The sequence below is a fragment of the Dermacentor albipictus genome, chromosome 1, assembly GCF_038994185.2.
Source record: "Dermacentor albipictus isolate Rhodes 1998 colony chromosome 1, USDA_Dalb.pri_finalv2, whole genome shotgun sequence".
Classification (NCBI taxonomy): Eukaryota; Metazoa; Arthropoda; class Arachnida; order Ixodida; family Ixodidae; genus Dermacentor; species Dermacentor albipictus.
The window spans coordinates 393,900,398-393,925,404 of NC_091821.1; the positions used below are offsets into that span (position 1 = coordinate 393,900,398).

At 48.8% G+C, this 25,007-nt stretch overlaps 1 protein-coding gene and 1 long non-coding RNA gene across 2 annotated transcripts in view; one reads left to right on the forward strand and one right to left on the reverse strand.

The window, feature by feature from the left end:
* The window catches only part of LOC135914650 (histone deacetylase complex subunit SAP130-like), a 612,247-nt gene that overhangs the window by 416,929 nt on the left and 170,311 nt on the right, over nucleotides 1–25,007 (forward strand). The window lies entirely within an intron of this gene.
* LOC139054660 (uncharacterized) overlaps nucleotides 1–25,007 on the reverse strand; it is a 111,221-nt gene that overhangs the window by 31,338 nt on the left and 54,876 nt on the right. The window lies entirely within an intron of this gene.

Here is a 25,007-nt window from a genome sequence, read left to right on the forward strand (position 1 = left end):
AGGGGGTTAACCAGAAGGGAAGATCCGGTTTGCTACCCTACGCTGGGGAGAGAGGGGAGGTGGAGGTAAAGCGCTAGGAAAGTAAAGAGAGAGAAAATAAGGAAGCACAGATACGCAATCACAGTCGGTCACTATCACCGCATACTGTCACTGCACAGCATAGTAGTAGCTGTAGCGCTATAAACATCAGGTTACAGCCGCTTGTCCAATCCTGTTGTCCTTAAAAACTGCAACAGTGCGCTCGTCGCCCTCCGCTGCGATGGCTTGTGATGTCGGTATTCTAAAATAATTTCCTCTCTAAAATGTCTTTGATCAAAGCGCGCTATCGCGATTGCGAGCGATCTTCTCTGTAAATTGTAGCGAGGACAGTCACAGAGAACGCGTTGGAGAGTCTCCTCGTTACACAGTCACCACACAAGGCTTCGTGGTCCCATCAGATGCGTAAAGAAAAAAGACTGTGGAAAATATTAAAGAGCGAATGGGGCGTGTTGGTACATATCGGCGCTCGCCCTAGTCGTCTCTTCTGCGTAACTTTTTTTTTTTTGCACTGCCGCATTTCCAGAACGTTGTCGAACACTCCTAGCCATATTCTCGCGTCGGCAGAGTCCATATGGGATGCAAATGCGGAGAGAAGAGTCTAGGTGGCACAGCCGGTTACCTTGTAAACGTCGGGTGTTTCACATGGAGAACGTGATACATCGCGTGTGAGCATTCGAAGTTTTCTAGCGGCATCTGCCATCGATAACGGTATCGTCACCTCTTTGCCGCGTTGAAGAGCCGACCGAGCAGCGTTATCGACGTGTTCGTCACTTTTGACGCCGCAGGGACTTGGAAGCCACTGATATCTCATGTGTTGTCCTTTCTCAGCCAAGGTATATGGATCAGTTACCTAATCTACAATACCGGTCGTTCGATCGTGCGGTGCGCGCCGCAGGGCTGATAGCGAAGACTGCATTGCTGCCTTCGAGTCACTGAATATTGACCATCGTCGAAGTTGTCCTCGGCTGACGATACGGAGTGCAGCGCAAAGAGCTGCATGTCCCGCCTTCGTCGATGTCGTTGGGCGGCACGTCTTACAAGTGATGGTGGTGGATCTCACTGGGAAAACCACAGCTCCAGAGGAACGTCCAGAGAGTTGCTGCTCCATCAGTATATAAATGCGTACACGGTAGGCGTACCTCTCGGACAAAAGGTGCAGAAGGAAGGAAGGAAGGAAAAAGTGGAGAAGGAAAGGTAGGGAGGTTAACCAGTATGGCTTAACCGGTTTGCTACCCTACACATGGGAGAGGGATGGGGGAGATTAAAGATGAGGAAGGGGGAGAGGGAGAGAGAGCACATATCACAGCACACACACATGGTCCGTTGGAGTCCATCATTCTGGCATGGTACGCGACGTCACTCTCACAGCCGCTTGTCCAATCCCGTCTCTTTCAAAAACCGAAGTAGTGCCTTTGTCGCCTTCACCTGCGATATCTTCTGTCGGCGGCATGTGAAAATCGTGTCGAGCGACAATGGTCTACTGTCAAGGCGCGCTAGAACAGATGCCAGGGACTGTCGCTGAACGTTATAGTCAGGACAGTCGCACAGAACATGTTCCAGCGTCTCCTCGCAAAGGCAGGCATTACAGAGATCGTTGTCGGCCATTCTAATGCGGAAGGAGTAAGATTTGGTGAAAGCCACCCCCAGCCATAAGCGATAAAGCAGGGTCGCCTCTCTTCGACGCAGTCCAGTTGGCATATAGAGATGCATCAAAGAGGGCAGGTGGTATTGACGGTTGCTCTGGGTGGTCTGGCTGTTTGGTGTGCACCATAGAGATAGCGTGATCTCATGTGCAAGCACTCGAAGTCTGCTAGCTGCGTCGGATCGTGAAAGCGGTATGGCCTCTTCTTGTGCGTCCTCAAGAGCTGCCCGAGCGGCATTATCGGCGTCTTCATTTCCAGTGACGCCGCAGTGACTTGGCAGCCACTGAAACGTCACATGGTGTCCTTTCTCCTGTGATGTATGGAGTAGGCATCTAATATCGAATACGAGCTGTTCGAATGGCCCGCGATGCAGAGCTGATAGTACAGATTGTAGGGCTGCCTTTGAATCGCTGAAGATTGACCATTGCCGAGGTGGCTCCCGATTGACGACACGAAGTGCAGCGCGAAGAGCAGCTAGTTCAGCAGATGTCGATGTTGTTGGGTGGTCAGTCCTAAAGCTGATGGTAATAGCTTTTGCTGGGACAACCACAGCACCGGACGAACACTGGATGTTTGTGGAACCATCGGTATAAATGTGTTCCCTGTCCGCGTACCTCTCGTGCAGAAGAAGCAGAGACAGTTGTTTGAGCACAGGCGACGACAGTTCAGACTTTTTTCCGATTCCTGGTACACTGAGATGGACTGTAGGGCTGATAAGACACCAAGGGGGTATCGATGGTTTAGATGCAGCGGTGAAGCCCGATGGCAGTTTGTCGTTGTATTTGATGATAGTTTTAGCGAATGATGATTGGTGCCTGTCCGAAGGTAGTGCTGCAAGGTGGTGATAGGTGGCACGTGCAAAATGTCTGATGTGCGTTCTCAGGGCTTCCACCGTAATGTGAGTTCGCATTGGATGGTCCCGAGCAATCGCAATAGTTGCCTCTGTTGAGGTGCATCTGGGCAAACCAAGGCAGACTCTGAGTGCTTGAGCTTGTGCTGCCTGCAGAACACGAATATTTGTCTTGCAGGTGTTGGTCAATACAGGTAGACTATATCTTAGAAAACCGAGAAAGAGAGCTCTGTAGAGTTTAAGCATTGCGTCCACTGACATCCCCCACGTCTTTCCTGCCAAGTATTGAAACAACTGGGAAGTTGCTGTCAGGCGCCGTTTCATGTAGGCCACGTGCGGGCTCCAACAGAGGTCTCGGTCAATTATTACGCCAAGGAATCTGTGGGTTCGGACATAGGAAATGGTCCGCCCATTGATTGAGATGATATAAGGCGTCATCGGTTTGCGAGTAAATGCTACTAGTGCGCATTTTTCTGGTGATATGCTGAGTCCCTGTTTACACAAGTAGTTCGCTGTCAAAGTGGCCGCTCTTTGAAGTCGCGCACGTATCTGAGGACGTGTGACTGCCGAAGTCCAGACACAGATGTCGTCAGCGTATATTGAAATTTTGATGGTAGTTGGCAAGTACTCAGCAAGTCCAACAAGAGCGAGGTTGAATAGCGTCGGGCTGAGAGCACCGCCTTGAGGAACGCCCCTGCTGGTATAGCGTCGCGTAGTTGGGCCATCGTCAGTTAACACAAAGAATGATCTTGCAGATAGGTAGCTTGCAATCCACAAAAAAACTCGACCACCTAGGCCAACCGTCGCAAGGGCGTCGAGAATGGCCTCATGTAATACGTTATCGTATGCCGCTTTCACATCTAGGAATAAAGCTGCAGATAAACGCTTACGGGACTTTTCGTGCTGGACATAGGAAACGAGATCAACTACATTGTCGATAGAAGAGCGGTCACGTCGGAAACCAGCCATGGAAATCGGATAAATCTTGTAGTATTCAAGGTACCATTCCAGGCGGCCAAGGATCATCCGTTCCATTATCTTTCCTACACAGCTGGCCAGCGCTATTGGGCGGTAAGAGGTGAGCTCTAATGGGGATTTGCCCTGCTTTAAGAGTGGCACCAGGCGGCTTACTTTCCATTCGTCAGGAACATTTCCCTCCTGCCATGAGGAGTTGTAAAGGCTCAACAACTCTATCCGTGCGGACTCTCCGAGATAGCACAAGGCCCGGTATGATATACCATCCGGACCCGGAGATGATGAGCGCCTGCAGAGAGCTAGAGCCGCTTCGAGCTCCTCCATTGTAAAAGGAAAATGATTGTAAAATGACGATGCAAAACGCCACTCGCATGATGACGACCTCTTCCACGCGGAATGACTTCGACATAGAATTAGAGCGCCTTCGAGCGCTTCGTCGCCGGGCGGAACGTCGATATCGGCGTACAAAATCGATTCATGACCTTAGGGCAGCCAGGAGGATGCAAAAGAAGATTCAGCGTCGTATGGATAGATTAGCGTCGGAACGTTGGGCAACGTTTTGCCAGAAACTCGACCCCCGCAAGCCACTGTCTCACATATGGAAAACGGTGCAAGGTCTGCGTTGCCTTCCGGAACGGCGTTTCCCATTCAAGGCGCTAGCGCTTTTCCAAGGGCGGCAAGACATCGATGTCGCAGAAGACTTTTGTGCGCGGATCGCAGACCAAGCTACTCGTCCAGATCCTCCAGCCCGAGCTGACGTCCCCAATTCACGTGATGCCCGCATGGACCTTCCTTTTACAAAAGGTGCAGAAGTAGTTCTTTAAGAGCAGGTGTTGGCAGCTCAGATTGTTTTTCTGATTCCTGGTACGGTGAGGCGCACTGCAGGTCGAGCCAAACGCCGTGGAAGAATCGATGGCTCATTTGGGAGGACGATGCCTGACGGAAGGCGCGGTGTAATAATCTGAAATCGTAACACAAAATGCCTGCGGCCTTTCTGACGGTAGTGTTGCAAGATGGTGAGAACGGGCTCCGGCAAAGTGACTGATGTGCACTCTCAGCACTTCCACCGCAATGTGTGTCTCTACTGGTTGGTCCCGGGTGACTTTTCAGTATTGATGCGTATTTTGACGATGATTTGACTGAAGCTTTTCTTTCTTTTCAGCCCTCTATCTACACTAATACGTAAATAAATTGATTAATTGCTGCTGACGGCAGTGATAGTGATGATGACGTCGCTTTCCTCATCATCGCTGGCTGGAGTGCTGTTTAGGTCCGGGATTACGTCACCTGCGGCAGCTGGAGTGTCACGTGCAGCAGTCAGAGTGAGGATCCTCACGAGGAGTTCGCGCCTGCATGCAAGATAGCAAGCGACGAACAACTGCTTGCTGTCGACAGCATTGCGGGAAATCAGCACTATATTCTCCCTATATGTTTAAGGCACTCTGAGCAAAATCACAATGCCGAAAAAAGAAGGAAAAATAAAAAGGAGGTTGGGCTGGGGATGGGGAGAACTGGCTCATAACTTATATAAGGTCGGAAAATTTCCCTTCTCAGTAGAGAGCAAAATGTTTAATTTCGTTTGATACCTAAAATGCAGCCGGCATTTCAAGATGTTACAGACGCTCTTTTTCACAGTGTTCGAGCCCGTACGGACACCATTTGTAGTAGAGAGCAAAATATTTAATTTCATTTTATACCAGTATCAATACTATACGCCTTAGAAAGCGCCGTGCCTTGTTCTCTCGTAATACAATCACCATTCAACGCCACTGAAGGCGCAATGCGTAACCTTGTCCCCCCTGGATCAGCGTGGCCTCGACATCTGGCGCAGAATTTACCGCAATCTAAAGCTACGCTACCTCCGCGTGATAAGCCGGAAGTGAGGCCACGCCATCCTTTATATATAGCATACGCCGATGCATATGTTTCGCCCATTCTTTTTTTTTTTTTTTCGCCGCGTAATTTCTGGGCTTCGGGGGATCACTCTGCTTCCTCGAGCTTCCTTCCCGGAAAAGACCACCGCGCGCTATAGGGAACCTTCTTTCTCTTTGTGACCCGAAGCCATGACGCAACCGAGAGGGCAAGACTATTCTCGGCTCTAAACAAGGCAACGGGGGGGGGGTGCGACAATATATCCGGCATCGGAGCCTAATAGCCGTCTCCGATACAAGTGCGGGAAGGAAGACGCGTCTCGACACTTCGCGGGACTGAGTTCGCTACCAATATTTCCTGCGCACTGCCCTGCATACTTACGAGCAATAAAAACAATGCTAAACGACGGGACCAGTGAAGGGACACAGACAACCAGTGAAGGGACCCTTCACTGGCCCCGTCGTTTAGCGCTGTTTTTATTGCTCGTAATCATATGAACCAACCAGCCCAAATGCGCACTCTTTTGCAGTCCTGCATACGTGCAGAAATTATCTGTACTCCGGGCATTATGTGCGAATAAAATAATTGAGGAACCAATGGTCATGCGTGCAACAGGGCGGCCGTCTTGGACAACGACTAAACAAGGAAGGTGAACATAGGTGTATTCACAGGGGAGGGGGGAGGGCGTACACTTGCCCACTTACTTTCAAAAGTGGGGGGCGGGGAGGGGGCAATATAAGCCATCCCCCCCCCGCACACACACACACACACTTTTGAAAACGAGCACTTTCGCCTGCAGGCTGGAAACTCCAACGAAACTGCAGCTGAAGCTAAATTGTCTTTCTTAATAGAGTGGCCACGTAAGTTATGCTTTTCTTTACTACGTATCCCCTGCTTTGGCAGTGAGGATTGCCTTTTGTGCTTCCTCGGGACGCGCTGTAGCAGACGACGCGCTGTAGCAGACGACGCGTGGTATTCGCCATACACGCTCGCGTTGCGGAGAAGGCCTGGCTCTGGGCGGTTCACGCCCTAACTATAGCTTGCGCTACTTGCAACATGCCCAGTTTTTTGGGTGGGGGAGCGGGTGGGGGTGGGGGGGTGGGGTGCGCTATAGCTGTATTTGAAAACACAGTCAGCTCACTATATTTAACCTGTGGGCGAGGGGGAGGTCCGGAGAAAGTATTATAACCAGCCGCGCCCAACGACTGCGGTGTGCCTAATACGGCATGAAATCATCGGATTATCAAATGCTGGAACTATTGAATCTCCGTCCGGAGATAGCCTACACAGCGGGGTAGTCTCAGCATCATTATCACCATCAAAAATCTAATTAAACTTCTTACAGGTATAACTGTCAGATTTCATTGTGTAATCCCGACGTATCGTAGATATGTTCGTGAAAAGAACCTTGGTGGAACCTGCAGAGCCATTTCAATACCAATAGAACACTGACTTGAATTTTTTCTAAAGGCATGTGTCGCTTCTGACGTTGCCGATTTCATTTTCGGCTGTTTCTAAATAAGAGCTACACTATTACTTGCTTCCCGCAGGAGCAAGAACAGCAGATATTTCGTATTTTGAAGAAATGAAGGCCACTTTTTGGTGACGTGTACCGAAAATTTGAACGGTGTAGGCTGCTTATGCGCTCTGAAAGCACTAACTGAGTACTCGCTTTCTCCCAATCTGTATGTGTTGTACACGGCATTTAGCTGTTTTCTCCTGGTATCCTCGGTAAACTGGGCGTGTCCCGGTGTTCAGATTTATTCGAAGTGAGGGAGGATTAGAAACCGCACTCTCAAAAAGGAAAGATCGCCATATTCACTAACTAAATACTAACATGTTTACTACTCCTAAAAAGCACTAAAGACTCAGCAGGTGCAAGTAGTAAAATGATGTTTAGTGCTTTTCACTGCCTGCTGAAGCTAGAAAAGAAGCACTAACTTAATACTACCTAAATACTATTTCGGTAGTGCAGTCGCTAATGAAACTAAAATATAGTTACCAACAATACAATGGGGTCTATTCGATTTATAAGTGCCGCTTGCATTGTCATATGAAGTCAATGATATTGTAGAAGCATAAAAAAGTAAAATAATAAATATATATATCGAAAAAGAAAAACGAGAACCGCGTCCTTCCGCAATACAGTAAGGCCTCAATTGAAGGTATATATGCGTAATGTTTTACGAGAGAAATTAGGGCGCACTGACTCCGGGTAAGAATGCACTATACATATTTACAACAAGAAAATATACGCAAGAACATACATACAGGACGACATACATACATACAGGACGACAAAGGTGCTACGCGACATTTATTCAAGAGCAACTTCAAGAGCATTTATAGCCCTAGCTTGAGCGAGCACGTGTTGCACCGATGAGCCCCTCTGCGTTTCATTAAATAATCAAAGCTTCGTGGACAAATTTCAAAAGTTTACTGTGTGCATACATGTGTGCGACGACGTCGCACATAATTGTTAGTCCGATATAATGAACACTACAGTTTAGCTAAACTTTGCATAAGACTACCAGAATCACAGCATAATAGGCCACGGCCAGACGCTATAGTAGGGGCTTAGTAGTTAATAAAAACTACTAAAAAGTCTTTCTGGCTAGCAAAGGCAGCACTTATTATAGCTTTACTAGCCACTGGCTAGTACATAACTAGTAAAAATGTACTAAAGCACATAGTAATCTAGTAAACGCGTGCATTTACTAGCTATTTACTAGCTTTAATTTTTAGAGGGCATGGTCGATGTTATGGCAAAGTAACATGTGTGTCGATGAATTACTGGCTTTTTAAAAAGAAGTGCTCCAAAGCGTTACATGCGGGCAAAGTTTCAAATGGAACAATCATACACGGATATGTATTAAAGTATGTGGTTTGATTACAGGAAACTGACACTTCTATTGCAACTGTTGGAATGAAACAGCTTCGCTGGAAATTGGGTTGGAATTCTCCCATGTCGCACACGTACATCTACTGTCTTTCTTTTTTTGTGTGTGTGTGCGTGTGTGTGTGTGTGTGTGTGTGTGTGTGTGTGTGTGTGTGTGTGTGTGTGTGTGTGTGTGTGTGTGTGTGTGTGTGTGAAAATTTCAATACATTTATGTTGATTGTACTTCGTTGCGTAGTATAACCTCGGCAATATTATTAACTAAACTAGCGATACATTTATGCTGTAGACTTAAACACCAAGAGAAATTATTTGTTTAATTGTTAAAATTGTTTGTAGATGATGTTCATTTGTTGTGTCTGCGGTACTGCTGCTACAGGGCGGGATCAGGGATCTCTGTCAGGCACTCATTGCCTTTTGTCCTTGTGTCATCTTGAGGTTTCATATATGTGCAAGAAATAAATTCAAATTTAAGTAACTTTTCGGGCCCCCATGGTTGACCATGCATGTGTGATTGATAAATAGGCCTATGTCTGTTAAACAAAAATAACTGACAGACGCATTTCCAGGATCTTTGACTAATTGTAAAAGTAATTCGCAATATATACGTATATATATTAAAAGTGATGCCTTATGGCCCATGATGTACTCTCCCCTTCGAGGCATCAATTGGTTCATATACCTTTGCTACCAAGGCGATGTTGTCGTTTTTTCGACTGCTTTTGAAAACCATCCCACTCGCCTGTCCACCGTGCTTGATTGTTTTTCGCCGGGCGCGAGCTTAACTCGTCGCAGTTTGGCTTTGGCCAACCTCAAATCTGCGTACTCGGACACCTTGTTGACGCTGCAGGCGTGCAGACAGACCCTGACAAAGTCCGTGCGGTTAGTCAGTTCCCTACTCCGCAGTCGACCGAGGACATCCGCAGCTTTCTTGGCCTATTTGCTCGTACTTCCGCCGTTTTGTCCAGAACATCGCGGAAGTAGCCCGCCCTATAGCTCACTGGCATATACTCGAACGTCACTTTCACTTGGCGTCGTGAACAAGCGGACGCCTTTTCATCGCTCGCTGCCATCATACCAAACCCGCCATGTTCTAGCACATTTTGAACCCGTCAGCCTGCAGCACGGACGTTCAAAGCGACGCCACTCGCCGCGATATACGTGCCGCCCTCGCACAACAGCAGCACGGCCTACACACCGCGTGGTCGCCTACGCAAGCCGCCTCATGTCGCCGTCGAAGCAAAATTACTCCATCACAGAACGCGAGTGCTTAGCTCTCGTCTGGGCCATCGTAAAATTCCGACCGTACCTGTATGGCGGGCACTTCTCAGTTACTACAGACCATACCGTGCACTTTGCTGGCTTTCACCGCTGGGCGCTATGTTTACAAGAATACACATTATTTGTGTCCTACAAATCTGGACGGCTTCACCAAGACGCCGACTGCTCGTCTCGACACCCAGTCGATTCCCATGATACACTGGAAGATGAGCCTGAATCTTTGTTCACTCCATTACAGAATTCGTGCGCATATAGGTGCCAAACAGTGCCGCGACTCATCTTTGCGGCCTATTATAGACGGTCTCAACTATCCACACTCTGACCCTTCCCTACGGATGTTTGTGCATCGTAACGACGCCTTACACCGCTACAGCGCCCGTCCTGACGGCGCCGAGCTCTTGCTTGTTGTCCACAAGCAGCATCGCTCTGTTGTTTTGGGCCAGCTTTACGATGCACCGACCGCCGGACACGTAGGCGTATAACGAACGTGCGTTATATGCCTGTACGTGTCGGGCGGTCGGTGCATCGTAAAGCTGGCCCAAAACAGCAGAGTGGTGATGCTCAGGGACAACAAGCAAGAGTAGGCGCTTCTTTTGGCCTAGTCTCTACTGTTCTGTGCGACAGTATGTCACGGCTTGTGAACCCTTCCAGGGACGCAAAACACCTGCCCTACTACCTGCTGGTATCTTTCAGCCCATTGGAATCCCTGATGAACCATTTTTTCCGGATGGTGCTCGACCTTCTAGGGCCTTTCCCCACGTCAACAACTGGCAATAGATGGGTTGCAGTCGCTACTGACTACGCAATGCGGTATGCTTTGACACGAGCACTTCGCACCAGCTGTGCTACTGACGCAGCCGATTTCATTCTTCACCATGTCATCCTGCGCCACGGTGCTCCTCGTCAGTTAATCACGAACCGCGGCCGCTGATTCCCGTCTGAAGTAGTCAACGACATTCTTCGTTCCTGCTCGACCATTCAAAAGTTCACCGATGCGTACCATCCACAGACGAACGACCTTACTGATCGCCTCAACCGTAGCCTCACAGATATGCTTGCTACGTACGTGTCTGAGGACCACCGAAACTGGGACATCAACCTGCCTTTTGTGACCTTCGCCTTCAACTCTTACCGTCACGACACAGCTGGCTACTCACCTTTTTCTCTGCTGTTTGGCTGCGACCCACCATTGCCCATTGACACCATACTCCATCTTCACGCGGACGTATCCACTGCCCGTGTTTGTTATGCGATTCCTTAGTTGTTTACATTGGTTTCGGATGCCGAATCATTCCCTGCAGTGTACAGTACGTAGCGGTTTGATCTACGAGCGCTGCTTATCCTTATTTCTGCTATTTTACACTAACCGTTTCCTCACTCTCTCGTCCTCATTTTTCTTTGAATAGAAGCTTTCCCCCACGGGAACCTGCCGCTTCGAGACGGCACAATGCTGTGCACGGTCGATCTGTCATGAGATCTTGAAAGTGCTAGACGGAGTTGATCGGTACGGTTTAGCGTCCCAAAACTACCCAGCCAGTTGTGAGGGATGCTGTGTGTGGAGGGCTCAGAATTCATTTTGCTGGGTCGGGGTTCTTTTAACGCCCACCGAAGTCTAAGTTCTTAGCATTCTAGTCCCATATCATAGGGGCTGCCGTGGTCGGCATGTGGCTCCGCGGCGGCCCCTGTGACAAGCTGGTACCAAGGACAGTGCGTTGATGAGATGGTTCTGATTTACGCTGCCTTCCGTCGTTGCCCAGGCATTCTAAGAAGGCAAGGTGACGCTTTCGTGTTTCCAGAAAAGGGGAGCACAGCGCGTCTCTCGGCAGCCCAGAACGGTTTTAAAACGAAAGCTTTACTAACCGCGCCGAGCCGAGTTTCGCCGTCGCCAGCATTTCACCTCCATTTGACCGCAGCTGCGCCATAGCCTTGGCAACGCATCACGTAACTCGCCGCGCCGAGCTCCGCCGCTGCCGCCGTCTTGGCGCATGCGCTCTCCGCAGCTAGGTCGCCGCCTGACCACGTGACTCGGCACGCGCCTAGCTAACTAGGGGTGGCGCATCACTCGCCTAGTCAGTGCGAGCTTGCCCAGCTTGGCCACGGATGAGAGCGAGGCCGGGCCGTCTTCTCTGAGCTTTGCGCGGGAGTGGGAGGCCTTGAGCCGTCGTCGCCAAGCGACATCTGATCACCCCACTGATATCGCCCGGCTCCACTGGAGAAGGTCCGGAATGCAACAGGCTTTTCACCGTCGAGATCAATGTAGCGTTCGCGCCCTGTCCATTTTTGCTTCGACGCTGTGAATGTTCGCGGCGTCTCTTTGCATATCTAGCACTTGCGCTTTCCCTGTGGCACAACAGGCGTCGCACCGTCGAACGATGCGTGTCTGCACAAGCCTAATCACAGTCATGTCTAGCCACCGACCTAGGCACAGCCGTCATACCTAGCTCAACTATGATTGTATACCTAAGTATAATAATTACAACTAAATCAAAGGTTAACCAAGTGAAACCATGATTAACCAGGCTAAACCAAGCTTTCGCTTTGCATATCCAGAGTTAGCTGAGCTAAGCCGCAGCCATATTTTTTTAAAAATCTGCCAGCACTCTGCCTCTCACGGGACGGCCACGCGTTGACGTACTGTTTTTTTCTGAGTGGACAATAGATTTGGCAGGGTCGTTGCCCACGGTCAAGTCGTTTTGGACGCGTCTTCGATGCCGTTTTCGACCACGCTGCTGAAGGAAGGACTTTCGAAACTTTTGGCAGTGGCTTCCCCATCTAAAGAACAGGACATTTCGTCCCTGTAGTGTATAAAACGTATAGTGTATGAGTAGAATTATATAAAATAAACGACCCTCCAATTCAATCGCGCACTCCTATCTGGCCTGAAGGACAGGAATGTAACCATATAACGTCAAGTCTTTTCTAAAGCGCGCCTCGTTTCTTCTCCCCGCTGCCCATCCGCTCCGAACACCGAGGTGTGCGTCTCCTTGCGGTTCTCACAACCCGCCGTAACAAACCTTGCTCGGAATTAAGGCACTATGGCCGCCCACTGACCCACCGCAATCGGTCAGCGTGGAGTCGCAGGCACATACACATTATAGATAGAATAAAAATAAATAACCGCTTCCGCTTATCTGTTCATTCTGTGTGAAGAATCTTTGACCCATTGTCGGCGGTTTCGGAGGGGTTGTCCCGAATGGCAGCGGCCTTCAGTTGTCGTTGTTGTCTATTAACTTGGACAAAGTGTAACTTCTTGGACAAACTGTAACTAAAAACTAAGCATAAAACACAAGCTAGAAAAAAATAAAAAGGAAAGAAAGGAGGAAGTCACGAAAACATTTCACACTGGCTAAAAAAAAAAGAATTCCAACTAAACAGTGAATTATATACAGCAAGAGCAAAACGAAGGTTCCAAAATATACGAACCACGCGTTATGTAGGGCCAGTGCATGCGATGCGCATACGCTGTCTCCACTCATGCTGCAATAGTTTAGTGGAAACCAAAGAAAGTCAGCATTACCATGGTGTGGAACTAAAAAAAAGGAGGGGAGGGGGGGAAATCGCACCAGTTGCATATAGTACAACGATAATCAAGTCCAGTAATTGCAAACTTACTAAAAATCGGGTTTAAAATAGCGAGATTTTGCGAATCTACCTGATATCAGGTGGACGTGAGCGTAATTCATCGAGGAGTCCTTGGCAAAGTTCTTATAATATTGTGGCCAGCCGTGTAGTACATTATCGGTACATCCAGAAGCCACGCGACGGAACGCAGTGGTGATGCACTGAAAAAGCCTTTCATCCCTATAACCCCTCTACTTCCGCGTAAGACGAAATAGAGAACGTGTCTGTACACCGAAAAGACGAAAATGAGACCCTAATGTGAAGGTATGCTCGCTTTTTTTTTTTCTGCGCTTGTATCCTCCTCTCAGCTTCGCCTCCTATATCGCCGGTACGCACACCATATTCTGTTGCACCTGCGCGTGTAGGGATGCAGTTGCGTGAGCGCTTTTCCAGAAGGCATTACACACGTACGTACACTGCACAGCCGATCGCCCTTTGCGGGGACCACATTCGACCGGCTGAGAAACAAGTTCCTCCCCGTGTATATAGTATTTCCGTCTCGCTGTCCGCAAGAGAGGCATATTAGTCACGGCTGCTTCGAGCTGCAGGCGCTTCGTGTACACAAACACACGTACACACACGCCGCTCACGCAGCCAACTTCGTGATAGAGCATTGCCAAAACACGAAGTGCGGAACGGGGAAAAAAAGTAGAAAGACTAGCAGCGAGGACAAACAGTGGAGACGCGTGGAAGAAAAGGAGAGAGAGAGAGAGAGATAAAAAAATAAGAAGAAGAGGAGGGAAACCCTGACCTTCTCCGGAATGAAATTGGCTACACGCTTCGCGCCAGCGTCTGCTACACTAGTGTTCCTGTATATGCTCCCTGCGGGAGCATATACAGGAACACTATGCTACACAGAACTGCAGCGCCGTCTGGCCGCTGTACGCGCACGCTCGCGTTAGCATAGAAACAAAAGGGATAAAGAACAGACGGCTAGGAAGGAGTTACGTGGCCATAGGGTCTCTACGCACTGCCCTCTGCACGGATTTGTGGCTGGGCAACACGCTCGGAAAGACGAATGGTTGCGTGGGACACAGCCGCAGCGGTTTCGGGTTGCCTTTCCAATTTCCTCGCACGCGGGGTGCCGGCTGGGGAAGTTGCAGATCCAGTCGACGACGACGCCCCTGCGTACATGTATAACTGGCGTTCGCGCCTTTCGGCGCGGCTGCGTGTTACCGTTGGAAAGCACGCGCTGCAACGCCCCGGAAACGTTCGATAACGGGCCTTTGACCAGATCGCCCCGACTCCCCCCACCCCCCCCAAAAAGAAATAAAGAATAGTGGGGAATGTTGGGGGGCGAGTTGCGTGTGTCTGGAAATGATATGCAGCTGTACAGATTTTGACTCCTATTATTGGTTGAAGCGCACTATAGCTATACGAATTAAGCGGGGCTAGTGTATACGCGCTGCGCATTGTCCTATGCAGTAATATTACGTAGCTATTAACGCACCTTTGCTCAACGAAAATGCGCTCAGGTTGTTGGGATAAGACCAACATCTACCACGACTACACGTGCCTGTTTTCGCTGAGACGGGAGCACAGAATAAGGCAGGACTCGATCGAGACAGGAACGCGTCTCAATGTCGCCAGCTTTCGTATAGTCTTTATGCATCACAGTGCAGCCAAGACCCGCTGAGTTCTTATATATATATATATATATATATATATATATATATATATATATATATATATATATACGAAGGTCAAATTTCTCTCTCTAACTAATTTTCGCGCCGGAACCTCAGTGTCGGTATGCCAGTGTGATGTCACGAACTTCGAAGTATATTTTCGCATTTTGGGTCTTTCTGGCATAGGACAAGTTCTCGAAGCTTGCTAGATTACGGTAATTCCCTTGTTCCTTTAGGGCGTAATTTTTCTTGTCTTCTTTTGCCCTCTTTCTTTTTCAACAATCATGCGCCGACTGGGCCCCGTAATCATTCTCGTTCGAACAGGCAGTCGTAGTTAGAACAACAACCCTGCCCATTGTGTGTTATGCAGGCTGGGCCGCGTTTTCAAAGCTGTCGCGGCAGAGACTGCGCTCTCGCGTTGCCAACGGCGCAGCCAGGTGGTGTCGTAATCCGCGAGCCCGACGTCGCCTGGCGCCAGCAACACGTCTGCGGCACGCTTCGGATGTCCAGTTGACGGCAAGCGAACTCCGCCAGGGTCTGCAAAAGCGTGCGGGCCCGGCTCGTACTTTACGACACGGCGCCCCTACGCCTACGCTGTCTGTCGCCACAGGGTCGGTTACAGCGCGGACCCCCTTTTTTTTGCCCAACCGTCGCAAATGCGCACTACGTGAGAGAAGGAAAGGTTAAATCGCTTGGCGTAGTAGCTCCGCGGCCGGCGCATCGCACGGCTTCCGCTAGGTTCACGCGTCTGCCCTTTTTTATACGCGGCCTTTGTGTGTCCGCTGCGGTGTGCATCGCCACTCGCAACCATGCATGCGCCGACTGCACGCGCGATGCATTTTCAACGCCTACTACTGAAGAAGCTCCGCGCGCCGTTCTACCGCGGGTCGCCGCCTCATCGGGAGGCGGACTGCAGCAGACGTGGGCACGCATGCGAAGCACGCGGTGTATTCGACGAACGTCCTGCGGAGGAAGATGGCCGCTTACAAAACGTGCGCCCTTCTCGCCCCTCCCAGTGCGCGCAGACGACTCCGTCTCCCTAGTTCCGTGCAGCGCCGTGCATCCTACGGGCGCTTCGATCAATCAGAAGGGCAAATACGTCTGGACGAACATCCGTCCGCGCTTTGTTGCCCGCTCAAGCATCTGCGTTTGCGAGTCCCGTGGACCCGGCCGCGCTGCACGGAACTGCTGAGACAAAGTATGGCTGCTGCAGCATGCACATGGTTCGGTGGGGGGCGGACCCGTCTGCAGCGCCGCTCGTCGATCGGGAGCGGAGCAGTTAATTGACCGACCGACTTCGCTCTTTATAGAACCGGGCGCTTTGTCTTTAGTCCTGCCGCGCACCTAGCAGGAGCCGTTGGGGCCGCGCTGATGGCGCTGTTCGCGCTCCCGCCCTTTGCTCCAGAACTTAGCACGCGCCTGCGCAGAAACTGCCCCCTTGTTCTGGCGCCTTCGAGGTATGACATGCCGTACACGCGAGATGGATTGACAGTATCACAGAATGAGATGCAATACATTACGCAACAGGTAACGAAGGTACGCATTTTATGCGGTTCATCTACCACTGCCTTGGGAGGTTGTCACCAGCTATATAGCTTAGGCTAGATGCTTTGATTATACTCGTGTGAAAAAGCTAACAGGTAACCTTTATTTATTTATAATAACCTCAAGGTACGAGTATCCCCCCGAGTAATGCGAAAGCGAACAAACAAATTGTTTTCGAGACACCCTAATGGTTAAACCCTCGTGTCCTGCATAAAAGTGTTCAATGAGACTAAATGTTCCATGGAAAAGCTACTTCTTACAATTAGCATGTCAGATTAGAATCTACACGCATGAGTAATCCTTGCTTAAAAGCAAATCCCGTGTTCGATCTCATTAGCTGAGGAATGCACATTATATAGGGGAAGCGCAACAACAATAAGAGATCATACAGAACAGCCACAACAAAAGAAGTACGCAGATATCAACAAACCATAAAATGCAAGACCATGCAGTCATATAATGAGAAGTCATATCATATCATGCAGTCATATCATATCACTTACTTGCGCTTAATAAATGAAATAAAGAAACGATAAATTAATGGAAATGAAAGTGGATGAAAAAACAACACAACCTTCGCGTTGTGGGTTGTGGGATCGTTCCCCACCTGCGGCAAGTTGTTTTTTCATCCACTTTCATTTCCATTAATTTGTCGTTTCTTTATTTCATTTAATAAACACAAATGATTTCCCCTATGTTGTCCTTGGTGTCAGTGTTTGTTGGCTTCTTATGATATGACTAATAAAGGTCGGGCCGCTCGGTTAACCGCCTTTCTTCTCGTTCAAGATCATACAGTGTAGTATACAATACACAATATGACATCTTGACGTAGGTAAACATGCAGTAGAGAAATAATACATGGTAAGAAACACTACAGTTTGCTTAAGGCATTCTTGTCGAGTCATTGTTGCAACAAAACTTCAGAATTGATTAGTATGCCACGTGCACAACGAAAATCCGGTGGCGGCGCCAGGTTCGATTGTGTGGAGCAGCGTTCACTGACGTCATGATTTTTGAAAGCGGCTGGCTGAGGCTATAGTTAGTTTCTGTGATTAAGTGAGGACTAAATTTCATTAAAGACAGCCGAATGCGTGTCAAAGAAACGACAGTCAGACTGGAAATTTTTGCTGTATTTCCGTGCGCAGAAAAAAAATCCGAAGTCGAAAAACAAGAAAAAAAAGAAAACTGCGCGGAGCGAGGTATCTGACCTTATAGACACCACATAACCGTCGAGACTGGAACGCGATATGTCAGTTAAAGAAAAAAATGGGGGAGGGGGGTGATGTTCTTGTTTTACCGTCAATAAATTAGTAGTATTTTTCCTCCAGACAGACACACACACAAAAAAACTGCAAATAAATAACCTAACCTGAACTAGTGTTTCACTTCCATGTAAGCGTAACTCAGCCTACTTCGCCTGAATTGCATGCGGGGAACGTCCTGTTTACCGCCGATTCACTGAGTGTCGCCCGTCAGTGCAGACGCAAGGTGCGTACCGGAAGTCGAGGCTAAAATAGAATCCGTTCAGGGATTACAACCCGGAACTAGACGCGCGTGTCGGAAGCGACTCGGGAAACCGAAGCACAACAAATAGGGAGAGAAAAAAAAAAGAACAATACCCATGCGCACTTCAATGCTCAATGCAGGTTGACGCGTGTAATCTGCGCGAACAAGTTACAGGCGTCGTGGTCGCAAGAGTGGCCCGTCAAAACTTGTTGTTCTCTTTTCGAAACGCGCCATCCGTCCTCTTGAGAACGCGCGGTTCGCGAGGCAACTGCCTTAAATAGTTCATTTCCTCGTTGCGTTGCGAAGATACATAAACCAACTTCTATATAGCGGCGCCCTATAGAGCTAGATGGACTGACAGTTGGCGGTATCTCTGTTCGACTGACCGCATGAGTTAAAGGTGGTAAAGATAAAAATAAACGCCAATCAAACAGAAAAAAAAGTTAGAAATGGAATAGTGTAACGTCGGAATTATGAACGAAATGGCTATACTAATTAAAATCGCCAGCGCAGTCCTGCTCTGAAAAAACAAAGCTTTCCTCTAAAAACAATATGATGGCTCGACGAACAGTATACACTCTAAGAAGAATTCCGGGGAAAACGGGAGTAACTGCGCAGTTCGTCCCAAAAAGGGCGCTTTCGTCCCTCAAGGGAGTAACTACATGGATGTGCGTGCCGTGTGCAAATTTTGGAGAGTAAGTGTTTAGTCCCTGGTCGGAAAGAGGAACGGGAGGACGAACAGCAACAGTTACTCCCCATGCGCTCCGCTGTTTTCGTCCGTGTCGTGCAGTGATGCGGCAAAAACTGTATTGTCTATAAAGCGTGAATAGTTCGAAGTTCGTGCACTGTCCACTGAACTACATGCAAAGCAGCACTTTGTCTCTTCGTGAGAAAATTGCGTGAAATTTAAAGTTGGAATGTGAAGAGCCATGCCCTTCGTGCGCACCCCATAAGTGAGCGATAGAAATTAAACGCGCAAGTCATTGATAGACTGCCAGAATTTGCTGGTCAATAGTACCTAAGTTCCTTCCGTTCCAAGGAGATTACGAACTTAACTGAAGCGATGTGTAGCTCAAACGGGACACGCTAAGCGACAGAGCAATTGTCCGTCTCTGTCGTCTTAGGTGCCCCGTTTGAGCTCAGTACACGTTTACATCGTGTAGTGCCTCAGTTTAAAGCACCCTAAGAATACTCGGGCATATTTCTTTTCGCACTCACTGATGGTTGCAAGTACACTCAACGTTACACTCTCCCCGCACAACATACACAAAATGCCGAGTCGCTTGTACGTTGCCGCACCTGCGTTTAGATGCTTAACCTGTCTCAATTTCCTAGTCTCGTCAAGCAATCTGCCGTTCGTGAAAGTGCTGCGTATGTAAGAAGTGTGTACGCTGTGCAGGAACCTCCGCCAGACTGGATGCACTTGTTGGATGCATGTGTGTGTTTGCCTGAGTTTTAAGTGTGTAGTTGTGTCCACTTTGTAATACACCTTCAGTTTTCTTTTCCATACAATAAAGAAAAAAAATCTGCCGTGGTGCAGTGGTTAGAGTAGCTAACATGAGAGCGCGAGGACGTGAGTTCGAATCCTGCTTTCGGGCCCCTTTTCTTTCTTTTTTTTTCAGCTCAGTAGTCTTTTTTATTAGCGTATAAATGCCTAATTTCATTAATTCCACCTTTCCGGAGCATCGGAAATAATGACCGTTACTCCTTTGAGGAGCATCGGAAAAGAGCAACTGTTAGTCCTCGGAGGAGTAACGGCATGGGGAGTAACAGTTCATCCCCTCGCACTTACCCCCTAAAGGGAGGAATGGTTGTGGCAGATCAGTTGCTCCCCTAAAGGAGTAACCTCAATACCCCATTTCCTCCTTTTCTTCTTAGAGTGTAGGACATCTCTATGGCCCACCGTGATTAAGGAAGCGAGCATATGTAGTATTCTGCTTTCAGCCGTCTCTGAAATACGACATAAAGTCAAACAGCTAAGCTAACACTTAATGCATAAATGCACATCCGATGAACCATATGTCAGTCATTTCTTTCCAACAAAAGCATAAAAAAGTTCGGCAGTATGTTACACTCCTGTAACACGTGAAGGCGAAAGCGTGCAGCACAGTTGGTAACGCAATAACTTCTGCGATCTGAGGGGTCAGACTGCTTGCAAGACATAACCAACCGCAGTGTGAAGTGCGCGTGCGCTCTTTTATAGGTCGACCTCCTCAATAACGACACTTGCGAGCACTTAATGCACTACGTATAGGTGCACCTTGCTTGTCGCCAGGAAGTGTTACGAATGTGTAACACAAACCGAACACAATTAAATACACATATGATTGTCGTGTTTCATGACTGTTTATTTGTCATAGTCCATTTTAGCGTCGTCCGGTGGTAAGAGATCCTCTAACCTTGCACACCGTCACTGGGGCTCCGCGGTGGCTTCTCGACGTTCAGAGACATAATCATGGCCTTATGGGCTGTAAAGTAGCAGGGGACGTACTGCAACTCTTTAACGGCATCGTGCATGTGAAACACCAAAGTCTATGCACGTTCCCCTTTTTGCAGTGACACTCTTCTTGGGAGTGACCAAGTGCAATCCTAGCTCTCGCTCCACTTCGGTATAGAAACGCCGCGTTATAGTGTAAGCGTTCTGGTTGAAATCACCAACTCAGAATATGGGACTCTGTCTAAGCTGAAGTGGAAGGATGCATGTCAAGGAGCGACTTTATTGAGGTGTTCGGAACGGCGATGGAATGATGATGATGAAGCAACATTCACTAGGCCCGAAATAAATCGGTGGTGCACGCAGGCACCAGAAGGGGTGGTTCCCTAGTTTCGGGACCCATATGTTTCCAGCAGCTCCTGGCCCCTGTCTGTCAGTGCGAGCTGAATCGGTAGGGCGGGGCTGGATAACAAGGTCTCCCATCGCTCAAGGGGTTGGGGATTGGGGGTGTTGGTGGGAAGGGGAGGAGGGGGGGTCTTGAGTTCTGTGCACTCTGCCAAGACGTGCGGCAGGGTGCCCCTTTCCCTTCTGCAAAAAGGACAGAGCATATCGTATTCCGCAGGGTACATGCGGTTCATCAGTACGGGATGCGCAAGCGCTCCCGCCTGCGCTCGACGCAGGATCGTCTGTTGTTGCCTGGTGAGTTTGGGGTGCGGTTCTGGCAGTCTGCACCTTTCTTCTCGGTACATCCGGGTAATGTCCCGAAAGCTGGTAACCGGGTGCGGTAGCTCTGCCGGCTCGTGCTCGGCCCGGATTGACATTTCTCGGGCATGGTAGTCGGCGATGGTGTTGCCTGCTACCTGCGAGTGAGCCGGGACCCACATGAGCTCTATGGCTCTTCCCGGAGGCTTGTGCTTGGCTAGAATGGCTCGGGTCGCGGAGGAGATTACCCCCCTGCGGAAGCTTCTGTAGGCTGTCTTTGAGTCGGTGACTACGGTGTCCACGCTCGGCTGTGCGAGTGCGAGGGCTACGGCCGCTTCTTCGGCAACTGCGGGGTCTGTTGTCTTCAGGGGCGCGCTGACGATCAGCCTCTCTTTTGAAGTAACCACCACGGCTGCACGGTCACTGTGTTTTCGGAGCGAGGCGTCCGCGTAGAGGACCCTGGGGTTCTCTTCCAGCTTACGGGCTAGGGCTTTGGCTCGCGCGGTGCGCCTCTCGTCGTCCTTGCCCGGCGTCATGTTCCGGGGAAGGGGTTTTGTCTGAATTGTCATTTTCCAGTCTTCCGGAAGGGCCGTCTTGATGGGTACTGGCTCGATCTGCCATCCTATCTTGCGTAGGACGGCTCGTCCGTGTTCCGTGTGACTGAGCCGGATTCTCTGATTAGAGAGGTGGGCTTCGATGAGCTCCTCCACCGTGTTGTGGGCGCCCATGTCTAGCAGTTTTCGCGTGGACGAGTATATGGGCATGCCCAGTGCTTGTTTCGTTGCCTTACGAAGCATCGTGTTTAGGGTGTCCCTATTGTCCCTATTGTGGCAATTGTGCCGAGCGGTGCTTCTATTTATTTCCCAACTAGGTGCCGCGTTTCTGTGCGTTGTATGCGTGAAATGTATGCACTGTACGCGTCGGTTTGCTGATGAATTGTAGCCTCTGCATTACGAGAGGGATGATCCTTGCATTTTTGCTTGCTTAGGGGGTATCAGCCATTGCTGATGATGATAGATTTTGTACCACTGGAGGGGACGACGCCTTTTTTTTGGGTATGGGCCATTGCAATGAGTGACTGAAAACTTGCGGCTTAAAAATATCCTCCAGTTATATTGGCTTTATTACAAGTTAGGTGTTTAAACCACAATGAATCATCGTGAGATGACACGCTTACTCTAGGCTGGAAGGCTATAGTCGCCTATAGCTACTTCCACGTATCAATCCCATAGTAAGCCCCCTATAGAACTTCCACAATGCCGTCCAATCGCGTTGGCTCTCACTCGGGGAAGAGTGACAGAGAGAGGATACAACTTGCACGTCTGAAGTACCATGTGTACGGCAATTTTGAGTGCATTTGCGGGCTTCTTTCACGCTCTGACAAACACTATTGTGTAGCATGGATTATGGATTAAAGCTGTATCGGGAGTTTTTCATATCGCTTTAAAATTTTCTCATTGACACGTTTCATCTAATTATAATATTTAAGAAGTTGATTAATTAATCAAGACTAATTATCTAATTAGGTGGAATAAAAAATAATCTGAGCATCTCCAAGCGACGGCAAACAGTGTTACCTTGGTTCTGTCGAGCTATTTGGCATTCGTGTATTTTTACGCTCTGGCTAAAGTTAGCTTGGACACCCTTTCTATACCGACGGTTCTACCTCACCTACCAGCACAACTGCTGTATTCGTCGTTCCAGCTAAGCTGATTACAGTTAAATTCAAAGTGTCACGCATGACTACATCTACGGATCTACATCATGCACGACTACATCAGAACTTGCAGCCCTCCATGCCGCTACGAACTGCATCACCGAAGAGCCGGTACAAAAATGGGTCATATTTTGTGACTCTAAGGCAGCTCTTCATAGAACCAAGTCTGCCTTACGTCACAGAACATACGAGCAGATGATATCCGACATTAGGGAAATACACCAGCATGCTCTGGAAACAGGGCACATCATAATCTTTCAGTGGAATACTGCTGACTGTGGCTTCGTCGGCAACGACTCTGCTGACAGGTCCGACGCGTCCACCTGGACACGTCCAATACCTGTGGCCAGTGCGGACGCTGCCACGGAACATCGCCTGCTTGCACGCAAAGAGTCACAAGCTTTCTGGAGTTTTTCAAGCGCCTTCCGTTGCGATTGCAAAAGCTGGACCCGACGCTACGGTTACAACTGCCATCTAGCATTTCCCGCGGTGAAACGAGTTTGCTGTGCCGCTTGTGGCTGGGAGTGGCGTTCACGAACACGCATTCATATCGTATCGGAATGCCCGAGAGCTCGATGTGCGACTCCTGGAGGTGCGAGGAAACCATCGAGAACCTATTGTGTATATATCCTGGCTACGGCTTACAACGCCTCGCTTTCCAAACAACTTTAAGCCGCCTGGACTCGAGACCGTTCTCAAGATACATTAGAATGCTGACATCACAAGCCACCGCAGCGGAGGGCGACGAGGGCACTGTTGTAGTTTTTAAGGACAACAGACTGTCGTCTGAACTGATGTTTATAGTGCTACAAGTGCTACTGTGCTGTGCGGTTATGGTATGCGGTGACAGTGACCGACTGTGATTGTGTGCCTGTGCTCCCTTTCTTTCTCTCTCTCGAATTTCCTGTCCCTTTACCTCCCCCTTCCTTCTCTCCTCAGCGCAGGGTAGCAAACCGGATCTTCCCTTCTGGTTAGCCTCCCGGCCTTTCCCCTTTCTTCTCTTCTCTCGAACCGTGGCCACATCCGTCACTGGCACAAAAAGCGATTCGTGCGCTAGTACAGTGACGAAAACAGGTGTAACAGACGCCGACCAAGGCGATCTTTCTTTTACTAGCCGACGTTTCAGCACCCACGCGGGAGCCCTGTTCACATTACTAGTACAGTACTTGAACTGCACCGGTTTGAGAAAACCGCTTATAGTGTCCCTGTACATCCTCCAACGTGCGCTCAGTGCTCACTCTCTTCCTATTCCCCCTTTCCCTTATTGCCATTGTAGGGTACCAAACTGGACACCTGTCTGGTTGAATTCCCTATTTTCCTGTATCTCTCTTTCCTAGATTTGGCAAATGTGTGTTTAGTAAGAAGTCTATTTCATCAAGAGACGATACGAACACTGAGTCATAATCACAGCATAATTCCACCAGGACGATAACATATGCAAAGTACGAAACATTGTATACACGGCACGTTTTCAATGAAGTGTCCCAGTCCTCACTCACTAACACATAATACATTGCCCCACGCAAACACACTAAACTACACATAAACTAACTGTCACCTTATATAAAATGATGTTAATATATTGTGTACGCAATGGTTATATACAATGTTGATGTGACAGAGACACTTTCCATAAATTTGTGGTGATGCTATGAAATGTAACAAATAACACCGTTTTCATAGGTTTAGCAGCGCTAGATAGCGATCTCGTATTTCATACCTCCGTGTTATCTCAAGCGAACCCCGTCATCGCACTGCCTTTTTCCGTGTTATTTTTCAATTTAACTTTCAGAATTCGTTGCAGTCTTACCAATAAACAAAATATGCTAAATAATTCAATGTGAAGAGTAAGCCTTTTGTCTAAATACGCTGATCACTGTTCTATTTTTTTGAGAAAGTGTGGATCTGGAGTCGTAATCATGACCTTTAGCACTTACGACGGGGCGAGACCAAATTGTTTGTCCGCTTGCTGGCTTGCTTGCTTGCTTGCCTGCTTGCTTGTTTGTTTGGTTTGTTGGTTAATTTCTTACCTTTTCTGCCCTTGCTGCCACTGCCGCCATCAACCGTCTTTATTCCCTTGCTTCAGTCTGTTTCTTTGACTATTTCGGCCATTTTCATGGTTGGTCGGCGGTAGGACTCAAGGACGAAAGAAAGAGAGTGATTGTGAAGAGGAAGAGGCGCTGTTTTCTGCAACCCTTTAGGGAGCACGACTCAACGCCTTAAAGAAAACGTTCTTTCGCTCTCTCTCTCGCTCTTTCTCCCTGTCGCGCGCGCGAGCTGTTTCAATCGCTCGTTCGA